Source organism: Lissotriton vulgaris, chromosome 6 (assembly GCF_964263255.1).
Source record: "Lissotriton vulgaris chromosome 6, aLisVul1.2, whole genome shotgun sequence".
Classification (NCBI taxonomy): Eukaryota; Metazoa; Chordata; class Amphibia; order Caudata; family Salamandridae; genus Lissotriton; species Lissotriton vulgaris.
The window spans coordinates 519,259,830-519,277,007 of NC_141694.1; positions in this window are offsets into that span (position 1 = coordinate 519,259,830).

The window sequence follows — 17,178 nt, forward strand, 5'->3', positions numbered from 1 at the left end:
AAATGATGCATAAGTGTTGCACGGGCATTGTAAATACTCTCCTATGTGTCCTTAGCCATTTCAAGTCACTCCCCCTGGTTCAAGGGCCTTGTAAATACGTCCCCATGTGTGTCTGGTCATTTGTAGTCACTTTCCCCGTGGTGCAAGGCCCTTGTAAATACGCCCCGATGTGTGCTTGAAAAATTTTGTTTTTGATTGTTTGAGTTACATAGCCATGTAAAAAGTTATTGAAAAAAAGGTGCAAGTACCTTAAAAAAACGTTTTCATGTGTATTAGGGCATTTTAAGTCAGTTCCCCACGAATGTAGGTGTATAATTGTTTTACATGAAAGGTTTAAAAACTTTTTTTGAAATCAAATGCATGCACACTTAGGGCCCGATGTAGGTGGCCGTTTCAGGCCATTTACCGACCGGTTACGGCCGATTTCGGCCGTTTCCGACCGGTAAATGGCCAATCGGTATGTAGGGGCCTAAATCCAAGGCCACATGTAGGTAAATCTACATTTACAGAATCAGTAAAATTACCGATTCGGTAAAATACCGAATCGGTAATTTTACCGATTCTGTAAATTTCATATGTAGGTGGGACTCTTCTGAGTCCCAAAGGCCTTAACGAATCGGTATTTTACCATGAAATCCAACTTCATGGTAAAATACAGATTCCGGTGTGCATGCACATGTGTGCATGCACACCTATGTCATGTGACAGGCGGACCTGCCCTTAGGGCAGGTATGCCTGCCACATGGCACCTGTGCCTGTTTTGGGGGTGCCAGAGGGTGTCAAAGTGACACCCCCTGCACCCTTGTGAATTCTTTAATTACCGATTCGGTAAATACCGAATCGGTAATGCCTAATCATTCCTATGGGCTTCAAAGCCCATAGGAATGAATGGGCATTACCGATTCGGTATTTACCGAATCGGTAATTAAAGAATTGTTAAGGATTCGGTAACGAATCCAGATGTTGAGACCTACATACCATTTACCGATTTTAAAATACCGAATCAGTACAATTCGGTATTTTAAAATCGGTAAATGTTTTTTCACCTACATCTGGCCCTAGAATCGGTATTTTACCATCAAATTGTTTTTGATGTTTTATTTTACCGAATCAGTAAAATTACCGATTCGGTAATTTTACCGATTCGGTAATATATTGCCCCCAACATAACACATTTTGTAAACTGGTCGGTAGTGGCCGAAAATACAGTTTTTCGGCCGATACCGACCGACAATCATCTGGCCCTTAAAGTCTTGGGGAAATAATTATGATGGTTGTGCGCCTCTTTTGTGCTGCTGTTGCGTCACTTTTATAATGCAGGAGAGATTTACAAGATGCACCATGTTGCAAAACAGCAGCCGCGGGACGTGGAGGGAGTTACGGTGGGGCAGGCAGGCGGGGAGGAGGAGGGGCAGGGTGGAGGGACATAAAAACACTGGCATATGGATTATTGCAGGTAAGTAAACAATTTAATGTGCGTAAAGTTTCATGTGGGCTTTTTGTTGCAGGGTGGGCAGTCATTTGCATGAAAGCCCTGTAATACTATCACTATCACAGTAACATTTAAAATATTTTATTGAATCATTTTGATAGCATTGCTGAATTTAATTCTTACTGTTATTGATTTACTGTTTGGTAATAGTGGTTAATAACATTTTTTATTATATTTTACCACAGATTCAACTGCAGAATATTTAGAAATTAGACAATGCCGTCTAAGGATAGAATCCAAAAGGCTACGAAACGTCAAAGACAGCAGATTACTAAATGCTTGCAGCAGTCCTCTACATTAAAATCACCTCAACGCACGAAGAAAGCTCCGGGTAAGAGAACGAAATCATTCCTTAGAAACATTTGTAGAAACAAAAGTATAACTACAGAACAAGTTTTAGTCCAGAAAAAGAGAGGCAATTTAAATGGAAAGGAAAGGCCCGTCAAAAAAGTTTCTGCTAGAGCAGGAGATAACTCTGTGCATGGCAGTAGAAGGGAAAATACATTCAGGGACATTCGTAGGCGAATGTTCCGCAACAGGGTAATTGTCAATTTGCTAAAACAATTTAAGAAAGGTCAACAGAAAGTGGCATTTTATAAGAAAAAGAAAAATGTAGAGAAAATTATTGATCAGGCTTTCGGAATTAAGCGAAAGTTATTTATTTTGGTAATTAATAGAATTAGGAAACTAAACAAGGTAATCTATGTTTTCAAATCTAATAGTAGATGGAAAAGAGAAGTTAATTGAAATAATTTTTGTGAAGTTTTCTTAGGAGAATGGATGCATAGTTCAAATAGTGAGGCATTTTTTAATGAGGAGAGTTATTTTCAGGACAATGATTTGGTGCATGCAGTTGACAGCAGTGGTCGAGCATATGAGGTAAAAGATGGTCGTCCGGTTGAAAAAGAAATACTTGTGTCTGCAGATGCAGAAGAGGTGTTAAGTGATGAGGTTTTAGGGAGACGTCCTAAGGGACCAGTGTACACCTGGAAGTGTAGTTCTATTTGCAGTGTGCGACAGAATTCTATCAATTTGCTTTGTGAATTTGTACGGACATTTAATAAGAAAAGTTTAAAACAAAAAATAAAGTTGTTGCAAGAATTAGATCCTTGCAGAGTGAGACAAGTGACAGGTTTGCGTGGTCATTCACTGGCTTGTCTTTCTAGGAGAGTGTGCCAGAGTGTTTTTCATCATTTCAGGATGCGAGCAGTGCATCATAATAAAGTGAGGAAATTAGTTAGAATGTTGTATTATGCTAAGAGTCCAGCAATTATGCTTAAAAAATTAAGCAGAGCTCTTTTGCATGGTTCTGTTGTAGATGTGAAGAATATTTGTCAAGAAATGGAGTTCTGTTACTTTGCTGGTAAAGAGAACAATGTTGATATTGAACCACTAGAAGAAGGGAATGTGGAAGACAGTGTACAGATTTTCAGTACACATAAGTTTCACAAGGAAATTTCCACGTTTATGGTGAAAACATGTGAGAGGCCTAATTTCACTTGTGTGTGTTGTCAACGGACTTATTATAAGAATCAGACTAAGTTAGTGGATTTATATGGAAAAAGTGATATGGAAAACAATAGTGAATGGAAGGATTTTGTCACATACTTGATGGTAGAAAATTGTTTTGATTTGGGAGCAGAGCAACGTATGTGTACTTATTGCTATAACAAATTAAACCAAAACCAGATGCCTGCTAGAGCGGTTTATAATAATCTGGAATTAGTTGACATTCCTTCTGAATTGAAGGATTTAAATACTTATGAATGTATTTTGATTCAAAGTGTCCATCCCTTCCAGGCTATTGTACGAATGGAGCCAAAGACAGGGAAGTTGCCTCCATCAGATTTACAGAGAGGATTAAAGGGAAGGGTTGTTTATTTGCCTTTGGATTTGAAGAAAAACATTAATACAATTGGAGTAGAGAAAGTGGAAGAGGAACCTCTGTTTATCATAGTTAATGGTGTTCCGACAAAGAGTAAGAAAATCTGGCAAGATTTAGTGGATGTTAGGAAAGTCAAAAAGGCAACATTGTATTTGATAAAAAATAATGAGTACTACAAGAATGTATGTGTTGCAGAAGAGGAAGTAAGTGAAGAAGAGGACAGCGATTTGTGTCCTGGACAAATTGAGAAAGTAGAAGCCTCTAAAAAGGAAGAAATATATGAACATTATAGTGTTCATCCTTTGCATTCCAAGGAAGTCATGGGGAATGCTATTGAGTTGTTTCAAATGAAACAAGCCAAAGGGAGTCCCATTAGTGTTTGGGAGGAAAGTTTGGAAGCTCGATGTTTCCCACAGTTATTTCCCACAGGTCGAGGAGGACGATATGATGAGCGACCTGTTCAAATTCCTGCTTCAGAATACCAGACTTTACGATTGTAAGCAGAAGATCCTCGGTTTCATCAATGCATTCCCTATTTATTTCATCTACTGTTTGAAAGTGATCTCTCCGGATTGTCTTATGCAGTGAACCACATCTTGAAAAGTGGTGTACAACTGCGAAATATCTCGGCAAGGGACTTTATGGATAAAGTCAATGCGCAAGACAGTATTTTAGATTCTCACCTGATTAATCTGATGGCATGTCAGCGTGGTACTAATGAGTACTGGTACCGTCGTCATGGTGACTTAAAATGTATGCTGAGGAACTTAGGAACTCTCACATAGTTCCTCACTCTCAGCTATGCTGAGTATGGCTGGGAAGACTTACTTGAATTTCTATGAGAGGTAAATGGAAACATTGAAAATATTGAATTCAAGACACCCGGAGAACTGTGCTCTTTGGATCCTGTGAATGTATGCAGGTACTTCAATCATAGATTTGAAGCTATGATGTCTTTCATCACGAACAAGAAAAATTCACCTCTTGGAGAGGTGTTGGATTTCTTCTGGAGAAAGGAGTATCAAGCAAGAGGTGCTCCTCATATACATATGCTGCTATGGATCAAAGATGCACCCAAATATGGAACAGATCCGGATAACTTAGTGATGAGTTTCATAGAACAGTATGCTACATGTGCTGTTCCAAAAACAAACGAAGACAAAAGTCTAAGAATACAAGTTTTACGGTTTCAAAGCCATCGTTTTGGAAAGTACTGTCGTCGTAAATTCAGAAATAAGGACAAGTACTACACCAAATGTCGTTTTGCATTTCCACGGTCGGTGATATCAAAAGGAAGAGTTAACAATTTGATGTCATCTCTGCAACATAATGTGATGAGGAAATCACCCAAAAACACATACAATTTGAAAAGAAACGAAGAGTCCAAGTACATTAACGACTACAACCCAGTGATTTTGTCCATGTGGAATGCTAACATGGGTATACAGTTTGTGGCTGACAACTGTATGGCTGTGGCTCGGTATGTGACGTCTTACATCACCAAAACTGAAGGATATGTGGGAGGATATTTCCCATGAAAAGAGCCTCAGTAAGAAGTTGTACAGTTTCAGTCTGAAGATGTTGTCGCATCGAGAAATCGGAGCTTACGAATGTTCTGACCGGTTATCTTCAGCAAGTCTCTATGCCAAATCTAGGAGTATCATTTGGGCGAGTCTTGGTCTTGCTGCAATGCGTAATCGAGTTCTGAAACCTGTACGGGAAATTGAGTATTTGGCGGAGAAGGAGCCAAACAGTACAGATATTTTGAAGACCAACATGTTGGATACATATTATCCAAATAGAAGCAGTCACCTGGAGAATGTTTGTCTGTATGATGTTCTTCAAAATTACGTTTTCAAGAGGAACATGAAAGAAGATATTGATAAAGGAGTGTATGTTGTAATTGGAAGTGAGGGATGTCTGGTCAAGCAAAAAAAATGTCAATTGGTAAATCATCGAAAATTGGATTGCGAATCTCCAGAAAGAAAAGAGTTTTTCTATTTAGCTCTTTTGCAACTTTTCAAACCTTGGCGTGCAGAAGAGGAACTGCTTGGGGATTTCCTCTGTTACGAAGACTCTTTCAATGCAGCCAAGGAGTCCATAGAATGTCCTGTTTTTCCAAAATATCTATAAATGTTGAATGCAGAAATTGAGCAGGAAGCAACAATTGCAGCCGAGATTGCTAAAGACAGTTCTCAGGACAGTCAGAGTTCTGTTTCATTGAGTCAGGATCCACTAGGAGAACCAGTTATCGAAAATGAAGCTGCCACTGCCATGATTGAAGTGGAAAGAGCCATGGCACATGCTCAGAAGGATGCGGTTAACTTAGAAGATTTGGAAAGACAACTTAACATTGAGCAGAGGAAAATATATGACGAAGTTACCAACCAAATTGAGCATGGATTAAGTCATGAGAAGAAAGAGTGCTCATGTACGTCATTGAAGCCTGTCCAACTATACGTGAGTGGAGAAGCAGGAACTGGAAAAAGTTTCCTTATTAAAGCAATTTCATGTTATCTGCAGAAAAGGACTGAGTCATCGCTGTCTTGTGTTGTGACCGCTCCAACTGGACTGGCAACTCATAACATTAAAGGGATTACTTTGCATCGGTTACTGATGCTGCCAGTGGAGCATGATAACAAATTACAATATCACAAATTATCTGGGGATGCTTGTTGTGAAGTATCTAGAGTGTTGAAGAAGATGAAACTTCTTATCATTGATGAAGTAAGCATGGTTTCCAATGTCATGCTTGCCTTTGTGCATTTGAGAATGCAGGAAGTTCTTAAAACAGAGTATGATGTGTTATTCGGTGGCAAACACATCATTGTTTTTGGTGATCTTCTGCAGCTGACACCAGTGAAAGGACAACCAGTGTTTAAACTGCTTACACATGAAGATACCAAGAAGTGCCTAGGGAGCATTGGCAAAGTTAACATATGGTTAAACTTCAGTTATGCTGAGCTGCGTGAAAATATGCGTCAGGCGAAGGACGAAGATTACAAGAATATTCTACAAGATGTTAGAATCGGGAAAGTGACTGAGCGTGGTAAAGAAGCTTTACATGCACGATTACTGTCAAATTTATATCCAGAAGAAGACGTTTTGCCAGAGGATATTTTTCAGAAAATTACTGTGAAGAAATCTGGAATATGTTTGATGCCAACTCTTGCAGAATGTTCCATCTTCAACAACAAAATGTTGAATTTAGAAAAACAAGAGATTGTGAAACTGGAAGCTATTGACAAAATAGAGCATATGGGAGCAACAATTATTTTGTCTGAGAATTTGAAATCTAAATTGGATTCATTAGAGAAGACTATATCTAAAACTGCGGGTTTTGAAAAGACTTTGAATGTGTGCTTAAATTGCCGTATCATTTTGAGAAGGAATTTACATGTTGAAAGAGGTCTGGTAAATGGATCAATGGGTAATGTTGTTGATTTTGAGAAATACAGAAGTAGAGATGGAATTGAATTTTTAAAAATTAAATTTGATGGCATTGAGGAAGTACCGCTAATTGGTCGTTGCACAGCAAAGTTTTTGCTTGTAAAAGACTTATATGTTCGCCGTAAGCAGTTTCCTGTTTGGTTGGCATATGCGGTGACAATTCATAAATCGCAAGGTTTAAGTGTAGACACTGCTTTAGTGAATATTGGCAGTTCTGTATTCAAAGAGGGTATGGCTTATGTAGCATTGTCACGAGTCAGAACTTTATCGGAATTGTACTTGATTGACTGTGATGTCACAAACATTTGTGCGGATCTAGATTGTGTTAAGGAATACAATAGGTTAAGAAGAGAGTATGCGCCACATTTGCCTCAATATCCTTTGTTTGAGAAACGTGTGGTAGGCCGGAAACGAAAAAATATCAGTAATAGAAGGGAGGTTGAAGCAAAAACAGCAAAAGTCGATGATCCAAAAATTGTAAGCAGGAATAAAATGAATTCTGTTGAAAATGTTGTTGGTTTTAAATTTGAAAACAGTTCTGGTGTCAACTGCTATGCTAATGTAGTTGTTAATGTTCTCTTTTCACTAGAGACTTTAAAAGAACAGATTGTGATCAATTCGGAACAAAGTTTATGCTGTTTGTTGAATTCTGTGTTAGAGAAATGTAGTGCTGATAAAACGAGAGTAGAAAGTGTGTCTAAAATTCGTTTTCTGCTAGACGAATGTTCAGGTCAAACAGAATTCTCTGAAAATATTCAGCAGGATTGTCAGGATTTTTTAATGTATATGCTTGATGTATTGCAAGATGAGGGTGTAGATGTAGATTATCTATTTGGCCTTTCTAATCTATGGCAGCATGACTGCGAGAACTGTAGGCTATCAAGTACTACTAGTGTAGACTCAGAAAGATTTATATATTTAACTTTGCCTGACAGTAAATCAGTATCCTTCAATAAGCTAGTAAAGGCATCCGATCAAAACATGGACTGTAGCCAATGTAAGTCTGCAATGCTGTCCACGTTAATTTTACGAAGTTATGGCCAGTATGTCATTTTAATGTTTCAACGATGTAGGCCTGATGGAACTAAATTGACAACTTTAATTAATAATTTTGTGGCTTCGCAGTTGTCAATATCAGGAAGGACTTTTATAACTACTGCAATTATATATCATAACGGTCCTTCAACTATTTCAGGACATTATACAGCTTATTTAAAATCTGGAAACGGCTGGTCATTCTGCAATGATTCTGTTTTAACTTTCAAAAAAAGATTGCCTTTCCACCTTCAAAATTCTTACCTGGTGTTCTTACAACCAAAATTTTAGGAAAGGAAGCTTGGGATTTGTTTAGAGGAATTTCCAGAGGTTCTAATGGCTCCTACTCTATATGGCCTTGTGGATAATTGTAGTACAGAGTGAAAACTGTTTGTTTTTATAAGCTAAGTCAAGCAGCAGATCAAACTAAGGAGTAGAGGAAATGTAAGTCTGCAATGCTGTCCATTTTTTTATGGAAACTTATGGGTGAAATGTCATTTTACAATTTGAACTACATAAACTGGATGAAAAAAGTTTTTAAGTCTAATTAAAAATTTTTGGGCTACACAGTCATTATATATTATATTATGATGGTCCTTTGACAACATCTGTATATTACACAGCTTATTTGAAATATAAAAAAGGCTAGTCTTTCAGCAAACATTACTAATTGAGTACGAAGCAATGTTGCCTTTTGACTTGATGACTGAAGTGAGAATTTAGGGTGGGTAATTGGACTATAATGATTCTAGGTGTTTCTGTAATTTAGTGTGCTGTTTTAAATTGCTTTTATGTCTCAGTTTTCTTAAAACAATGGAGTTTATCTTTCAGAAAGTGGCGGGCAGAAAATAGTAACAGCACAACAGAGTATAAGCTGTTCATAGGACATCCTTTGACGTCATAGAAAGTAAGTTACTTTGGAGGAGTTCTTATTTCTGCTTAGTTATATTATTTGGGTTTTTTAAACACAATCATTTTGATTGTGGTTTTTTTTCCCCGCTGTTATATGATGAATACCTTCAACTCACTGTTTTCAGTGAAATTTGATATTTTCTGATAACAGCAAAAATAAACCATTAAATATGTTTAATTAATTTTCTACTTTGAATTGTGATTTATAATATGTATTCATTTTGTCTCATGCTCACTCTTTTTTTACTACCTTTTATTAATTAAAAATTTTTTGTTCTTTCTTACACAGATTAAAAGTATAAAAATGATAATTGAGTACGTTAATGACAATTATAAGGTAAGTGTTTAGTACTCTTTACGTTACATGTCTATCAGATTTAACTTTTATTTGTTCCACTGCTTCATTTCTTTAACCCTTAGTTTCCTGCCTTTGCTACTTCCTTCATTTCTTTTTCTATTACTTATTTATACTACTCTTTTCACTCCTTTTATCCGTTCCTCTTTCAACAGTAACTGTGTGTTACTCCCTTTATTTGTCTTTCTTTTCACATTACTCTCTGTTTATTTACTCGTCTTTTAAAAAAAAATATATATATCTCGTTCGCTCCCGGTTCGCGTACCGGAACGCTAACCGGGAAGCGAATCAAAAGAAATAGAGGATGCTAGAGTGCTAAACATTCTAGCAATTTTTTTTAAAATCGAAGGTAGTCCTGAAAAGAACTTTTTTTTTATTATTTTTGTTGTTTTATATTTTTTTGGTGTTTTTTTGGAGGAAGGGGAAACAAAAATTATTCACTTCAAAGGGCTCAACAGGAGCAACAAAAAAAAAATGTACTTTCTTGGACGTTTTGAACATTGATGATGTTCCTATGCTCTATTTATTAGAGTAACACTCCTCTCTCCACATGAAATTAATTTGCCACAAGCTATATGTGTCAATTTCATCTGCCCAAAGTTCTTTTGGAGATTTGGGACCGTTTCCCTTGCCTCTGATTCAGTTATTGCTAGTTCATTGGTGGATGTATTGGCCGGTCGGGGGTTATCCACCAAATCTCTAAGTTGTGCAGCACTATAATTAATAGGGTGCCAACTCTCCATGTGTCGATGCATGGTATGATTACCATAACTATATTTTTTTTCGGTCCCTCTGGAGAGTTTATCGTTGCAGATGAGGCAGGTAACGTACCTGGCATTTACTTTCTTTTCATGTGGAGGAAAAGAAAAAAATTGCCAAATAAAATTTTCTTTAACATGGGACGTCCTTGGCATTTCTTTCAAAAAACCCCTTGTCCCTTGCTCCTGTTCCTCGTCTTCCTCTTCTTCCTCCTCTTGTTGGAAGATGACCTGGCCAGTTGGTCCTCTCTTCTTTTGTGGTGGTGGAGGTGGTGGGGATCCACCAGCTGCAGCTACTACAAATGCCATGACTAAGCAAGCAAAAACAGGCCTTTCTCTCATAAAAATGAAAGTCGGAGTGAGGAAAAAAGGTGGGACTTTCATCATTTGGGAAAAAAAAATGTTCTAAACCAATGAAAAGTGTTTATTTTACGTCATATGATCAAGCGTTCCATCATTAGGAAACTAAAAGTAAAATGAACCAATGAAAAGTTTTACGAGCTAGTCACAGGACCTGTTATGCTTACGTTACGCGCTCCGCGCCTCGGATCGTTTCCGGGGCTTTACGTTTCGCGCCTTGGTTTGCGTTCCAGACCGCTTCCGGGTGCGTGAACACGGCACGTCATAAGGCGCATTACGCAGTAACGCGATACGTTGAGATTACGCGACGCGTCACGATGTGGCTTTCTAACGCGGTACTTGCACTAACGGAACGTTTACCGGTTCGCGGACTGGCAACGAAACAAGACAATATAATTTAAACTATAATATAAATTGAATTAAAAAAATATAATATAAAAATATATAAAATATATTTGTGAATTAGAATAAGAATATATTTTACAGCTATAGATATTAGCTTTTAAAAAACCAATGAAATTCACTGAAAAAACCATAGGTTATAGACCATATATAGTTAGGGATTAGCATTTACAAAACCTTGAAAATTCACTGAAAAAACCATTGGTTATAGACCATATATAGTTAGGGATTAGCATTTACAAAACCTTAATTTACTCGCACAAAACCATAGAAATTCGCATATATAGTTAGTTGCAATAACTATATATCGCGCACCCGCAATCCACTGCTGATGATGTCACATATTACATCATTCATGACATGGTCAGTGACATCACTGATGACATCTCAAATGACATCACTGATGACAACACTGATGACATCTCAAATGACATCACTGATGACATCACTGATGACATCTCAAATGAATTCACTGATGACATCACTGATGACATCTCATTTGACATTACTGAACACATCATTGATGACATCATTCATGTGATAATACGATGAACCTCTTCAGACTCTAATATAACCTTAGATACAATCAGTGTAAACAGACACTCACAGACTGTCACTCATCCATGGAGTTACTCACACACCTAGTCAGTCATGCAAAAAATCAATCACACGTCTATTTCCTCAACTATACAGTTATACACACCTTACTTATTCAAACATATACTAACACATATTTACTCTCTTATACAATCCCTGATACAAGTTTATAATGATCCATACAGCCACTCACACATTCACTGGCTCTTATGCACAGCTATTTATATATGTCAACTCTCACATGTACTGTGTTTTACATATGTACTTACTTTGACATGTAGCACTGAGATATCCATTCACTCATAAATACACTCATGCACACAGTCAACCACCCATACAGCTGTTTCCCCATGCACTTTTGAACCCATACAGCTAGTGAATCAACTGCTCACACATCTATGCACAGAGTTACACACCTCCCAGCCACCCACACACACACACTCAGTCTCCCATACAAATACTTGGGCAACCAATCAATAACCCATATAGTTACTCATATAGCTACTGATCAAGACATGCAGCAGCTTACAGAACAACAGACATAATGATGCACAAATTAAGACAGTTTAGTCACTAACCCATGCACTCAGTGAGACACATTTAATCACTCACTCATACAGTCAGTCATGCACCTACTAAATCCTTCATCCAAATAATGTTATCAGTAATGTCAAATGAGATGTCATCAGTGATGTCATCAGTGATGTCACTGACCATGTCATGAATGATGTAATATGTGACATCATCAGCAGTGGATTGCGGGTGCGCGATATATAGTTATTGCAACTAACTATATATGCGAATTTCTATGGTTTTGTGCGAGTAAATTAAGGTTTTGTAAATGCTAATCCCTAACTATATATGGTCTATAACCAATGGTTTTTTCAGTGAATATATATATATATATATATATATATATATATATATATATATATATATATATATATATATATATATATTTCCAACAATATGGTTAATACTTCATTATATCGTAAACCAACGGCTGGCAACAGTATATTACACGCCAGCAGTAAACATCCCCAACACGTAATCACCAATATTCCTTATGGAGAGTTGCTCAGAGTTAAGAGAATTAGCAGCACTCCAGAAACCTTTGAACAAGAGGCACAGGTCACAATGGATAGACTGAGAGCCCGGGGATATAACAATAAGGTTCTCAACAGTGCACTTAGGCGATGCCGAGCCAAGTCTCGGGAATCCCTTTTGACAAGTGAAACTGTAGAACAGGAATCAGACAATCCGGCTCCCCGACTGATTCTGGCATACAGTAATCAAGAGAAACAAATAAGATCTATTGTGAAGAAACACTGGTCTGTTCTTCAAACAGACAGTATCTTGGGTGATATTATCCCCAGTGCCCCTATTATAACATACAAAAAAGCACCTAGCATGCATAACTGTCTGGTCAAGAATAATCCTGAACTAAGCAATGGCAATGCTTGGCTCAAACAAAAAGGTTTCTTTAAATGTTCCTCCTGTAGGGCGTGTAAATTTGGAGTTAATACATCTTATTATTTTACACCTTTCAGCCCTAGGAGGAAAGCCATCCGGGGATATTTCAACTGTCACAGTGAGTTTGCAATATATGTTCTGACGTGCACCTGTGGCCTACGTTATGTGGGTAGTACCAAGCTACAGGTGCACGCCAGAATCTTGCAGCACTTACGTGCAATTGTGAACAGTGACAATACATACCCAGTAGCACGTCATTTCAAATCCACACATAATAATGATTTATCCAACTTATCTTATTATGTTATTGATGTGGTTGCGCCCCTCATGCGAGGAGGCGATAGAGAAAGACTGCTCCGAAAAAAAGAAACCGAATATATTATTGAATTAGACAGCAAGTACCCAAATGGGTTAAACACCACTGAAGATTTGCATCATCTGTTATAACTTTATCCATCGCAAAATTCTTACGTGGTTTTCTCCATATTTTTCTCCTCAAGGTCGTTCTGAAAATAACAACTGATACCAGATGGCGCCGGCTAGGCATCATATGGGAGTCCAGCAAGGATTCATTTATCACATTGACCTTGTAGGGTTTTGCCTTCATGTAAATTATATCTTTCTTTCCTTTTCTAAAGAATATATTGGTGACTAATGAATTTCAAGTCAACCAACAACTTGTTTTTAACTCACGATTTTGCACTTTCACGATTTGTCCATTACAGATCATATTTTGATTTAACACTAGTGGGTCAATCGAACATCTGTGTTGCCATGCTACAAAAACATGTACAGGTTGATGTCATACATCCTTCTAAAGTATTGTCAATAACTATACATTGCTATAGGTCCTTTGGTCCATATAAATGCTATGAAATTTCCAAATTAGGATTATAATGAATGTATATTTGTAGATAAGAAGGGATTATATATTTTTGTGGTGTATAGATGTGTACATAGGTATAGGTTTATAGAGATATATATTTGTACATATATTTTTTTATATATTACACTTTGATACTGTATATAGGATGGTACGTATATATATATATATTTTTATTTCTTGAGGTGTATATAGATGTATTTGGAATTAAATGGACATGAGTCAATATGGGATGTATGGGTGTATATACATTATATATGTAGTTGTACAAATATATTATTATATGTACATGGTCATGGTTAAATGAGTTAATAATATTGCATTCATGCAGTTATAACTTTTCATATAACACAGGTTTTTTGTTTCAATTGTATATAGAGATGAGCACGTAGTTGCTAAGTGAACGCGTGTTTTTTCTATGTCTATACTTTGAGACCCACGAAAATGGGTGGAGCATCACTGGTTAAAAAAATGTATAAATTTGTAGCTGACCTGGTGCGCGGTGTGTGACCAAGGGCACTCGGTGCTCGAAACGCGTAACCAGCGAGGGATTGATTAAAAGATTTCCTTGACTACAGCCATTGGGTCCGTGTCTTCGTTTTTTCCACGACAGGAGTGTGGTTATTTGAAGATCGTTTGGTTCATATATATATATATATATATATATATATTCACTGAAAAAAACATAGCTTTCTGGGACGTTATAGTCACAAATTAGCATTTAAAAAACCTTTGAAATTCACTGAAAAAAACATAGGTTTCAAGTACGTTATAGTTAGTTGGACATTTCTCTCGTGCAGAACCATTGAAATTCCACTGTTATAGTTAGTTGAGCTAACTATAACTTACGCCCCCGCAATGCACTGCTGATGACTTCACATATTACATTATTCATGACAATGTCAGTGACATCACTGATGACACCAGTGATGACATCTCAAATGACAACACTGATGACAACATTCAGTGACTGTGTTTCTGTAAAGTTTAAATATGTTTTTATATATATTGGCCAAGTTTTATTGAAGAATGAGTGGGTGTATAAGTGTCTGGATGGAGGATTTAGTAGGTGCGTGACTGACCGTATAAGTGAGTGATTAAATGTATCCTACTGAATGCATGGGTTAGTGACTAAACTGTGTGACTGTCTGTATCAGTCTTCCTATTGCTGTGTAAGCTGCAGCATGAGTTGGTGAGTAGCTACTTGAGTGTCTATATGGGTTATGGATTAGTTGTGTGAGTATTTGTGTGGGTGCCTGGGTGTATGTGTGGGTGGATGGGAGGTCTGTGATTCTGTGCATAGATGTGTGAAGGCTTTATTCACTAGGTGTATGGGTTCAAGAGTGTATGTGGAAGCAGCTGTATGGGTGGGTGATTGTGTGTATGGGTATGCTGGTGATTGAATGGATAACTCAGTGGTACATATCCAAGTAACTCCATATGTAAAACACAGTACATGTGAGAGTTTGAGTATATAAATGACTATACATGAGAGCCAATGATTGTGTGGGTGGCTGTATAGATCAGTGTGTACTTGTACCAGTATTGCATAAGAGAGTAAGTATATGCTAGTATATGTATGAATAAGTGAGTATGAGTTTGTATAATTGTATTGGTGAAGAAATAGAAGTGTGATTGATTCATTGCATGACTGACTAGGTGTTTGAGTAACTCTGGATGAGTGGTGGTGTGTGAGTGTTTGTATAGGTGTATGAGTGCCTATAATAGTGTTGTATTGATGAGTCACTGCATGTATGAGTGACTGTATGGGTGAATGAGTAGATGTATGTGTAGACCTATGAATCAGTGAGTGCGTATGTAGTAACTGGTATTGGTGTCTCTATTGTTTCGAAAATGGGTAGATGTTTCAGTGAAGTCATTTGAGATGTCATCAGTGATGTCATCAGTGATGTCACTGACCATGTCATGAATGATGTAATATGTGATGTCACCAGCAGTGCAATGCTGGAGCACGAGTTAGAGCTAGCTTAATTAACTATAACAGCAGAATTTCTATTGTTTTGTACAAGAGAAATGTCCAACTAAATATAACGTCCTTGAAACCTATTCGTTTTTCAGTGAATTTCAAAGGTTTTTTTAAATGCTAATTTCTAACTATTTTCTTCTTTAAACCTATAGTTTTTTCAGTGATCTTAAATGATCACTTTATTGTTAACTTAGTGAAAACAGCCAATATCTCCAGTTTTCCAGCAATCGCTTCCACAAAAAAGAATTCCTCACAAATGAGAACAACAACTAACAGTAATAATATACACAGTAAACGTCCCCGTATATAAATTAACACAAAAACACCAGTTCTCAATATTTTCAATGAGCAGCCGAATCTGGGGTGCAATCCAAAAACAGGGAATAACCCATGTTTGCAATAGGAATCTAACATCTGCATTTTACTGGTATGAAGCTGAACGACTACCTACAGTGTGAAAGGGAGCCCAGCTCAGAGCCAAATCTGAAGACCAACACATGTCATAGAGTTACTGATCATGCACCTCAAACACCCATGAAGGCCACAACATGCACTGCCACCAGCCTCAGGACGTCCCCCCAGACCACCCCTTCCCTACTACCACTTAGGCAGCGCAGAACAGGACAGCAAACATTCCAAAATTGGCATGGCCCATAAGCCGCAGAATACTTGAATGTTGCCAGATATGGCAACCAAGTATGTGTGAAGGATGCAACTTACCCATCAGTAACAATAATGTACACAGTACCAAGTGTAGAGGTGGTGTGCTGGACATACCTCATTATACAGATCATAAACCTCTCCATCTGTATATATACTGCTGGAGCTTGTAGTGTTGTGCACAATAGACTCAACTGTGTTACTTCAGGAAGTTGGGAAGATCTCGGACATTTGACTGTGTTGTCCTCCCGTGGAAGCTTAAGCACAGTGGGCTCATCCAACGTACGCCAATCCAGCGTAGGAGTATAAATAAATAAGAGCTCTGGGCGAGGTTCACTTGTGAACTGTAAAGGCCATCGCGTCTGCCAGAGCGGCGAACCTCACCCTACCACGTGGCTGCCGCCATGACCGCAGGCCTCCTCGACACAGGCCCCCTGCGAATCCAGCAGCACAGTACCACAGACTTATGTCTGCACAGACTACTGCCTTTGATCTACACTGTGTTGCAGATGACGCAGTGCAGTAAGCAAAAAACATTGCTATCAGTGCGGCCCTCTTGGACCATGCGTCATCACAGGGTGCACATACGCTAAGTACTTCAGGGACCACTAGTCATCGGCATGTGGCCTTATTAAGGCAGAATTCAAAAGCCATTGCTCTGAGTGCGCCCCCCCCCCCCCGGACGACGCATCATCGCAGGGTACGTACATGATGAAGTGTTAGAGCTCCGCAGGCAGACGCCGGGAGACACGCTAATTTTAAAATCTTGTATAATTCTGTTTTATCTGTATATACTGCACCAGAAGCTTGTTGCTTCACTCACCTGTAACCTAGCACAAACAGCGTCCTCGTGACGGCTGCAACGACCCCCAGCTCGCCTCCCCGGCGACGCACAGGCCACGCCCACTCTCAAGGCCACGCCCCCTCTG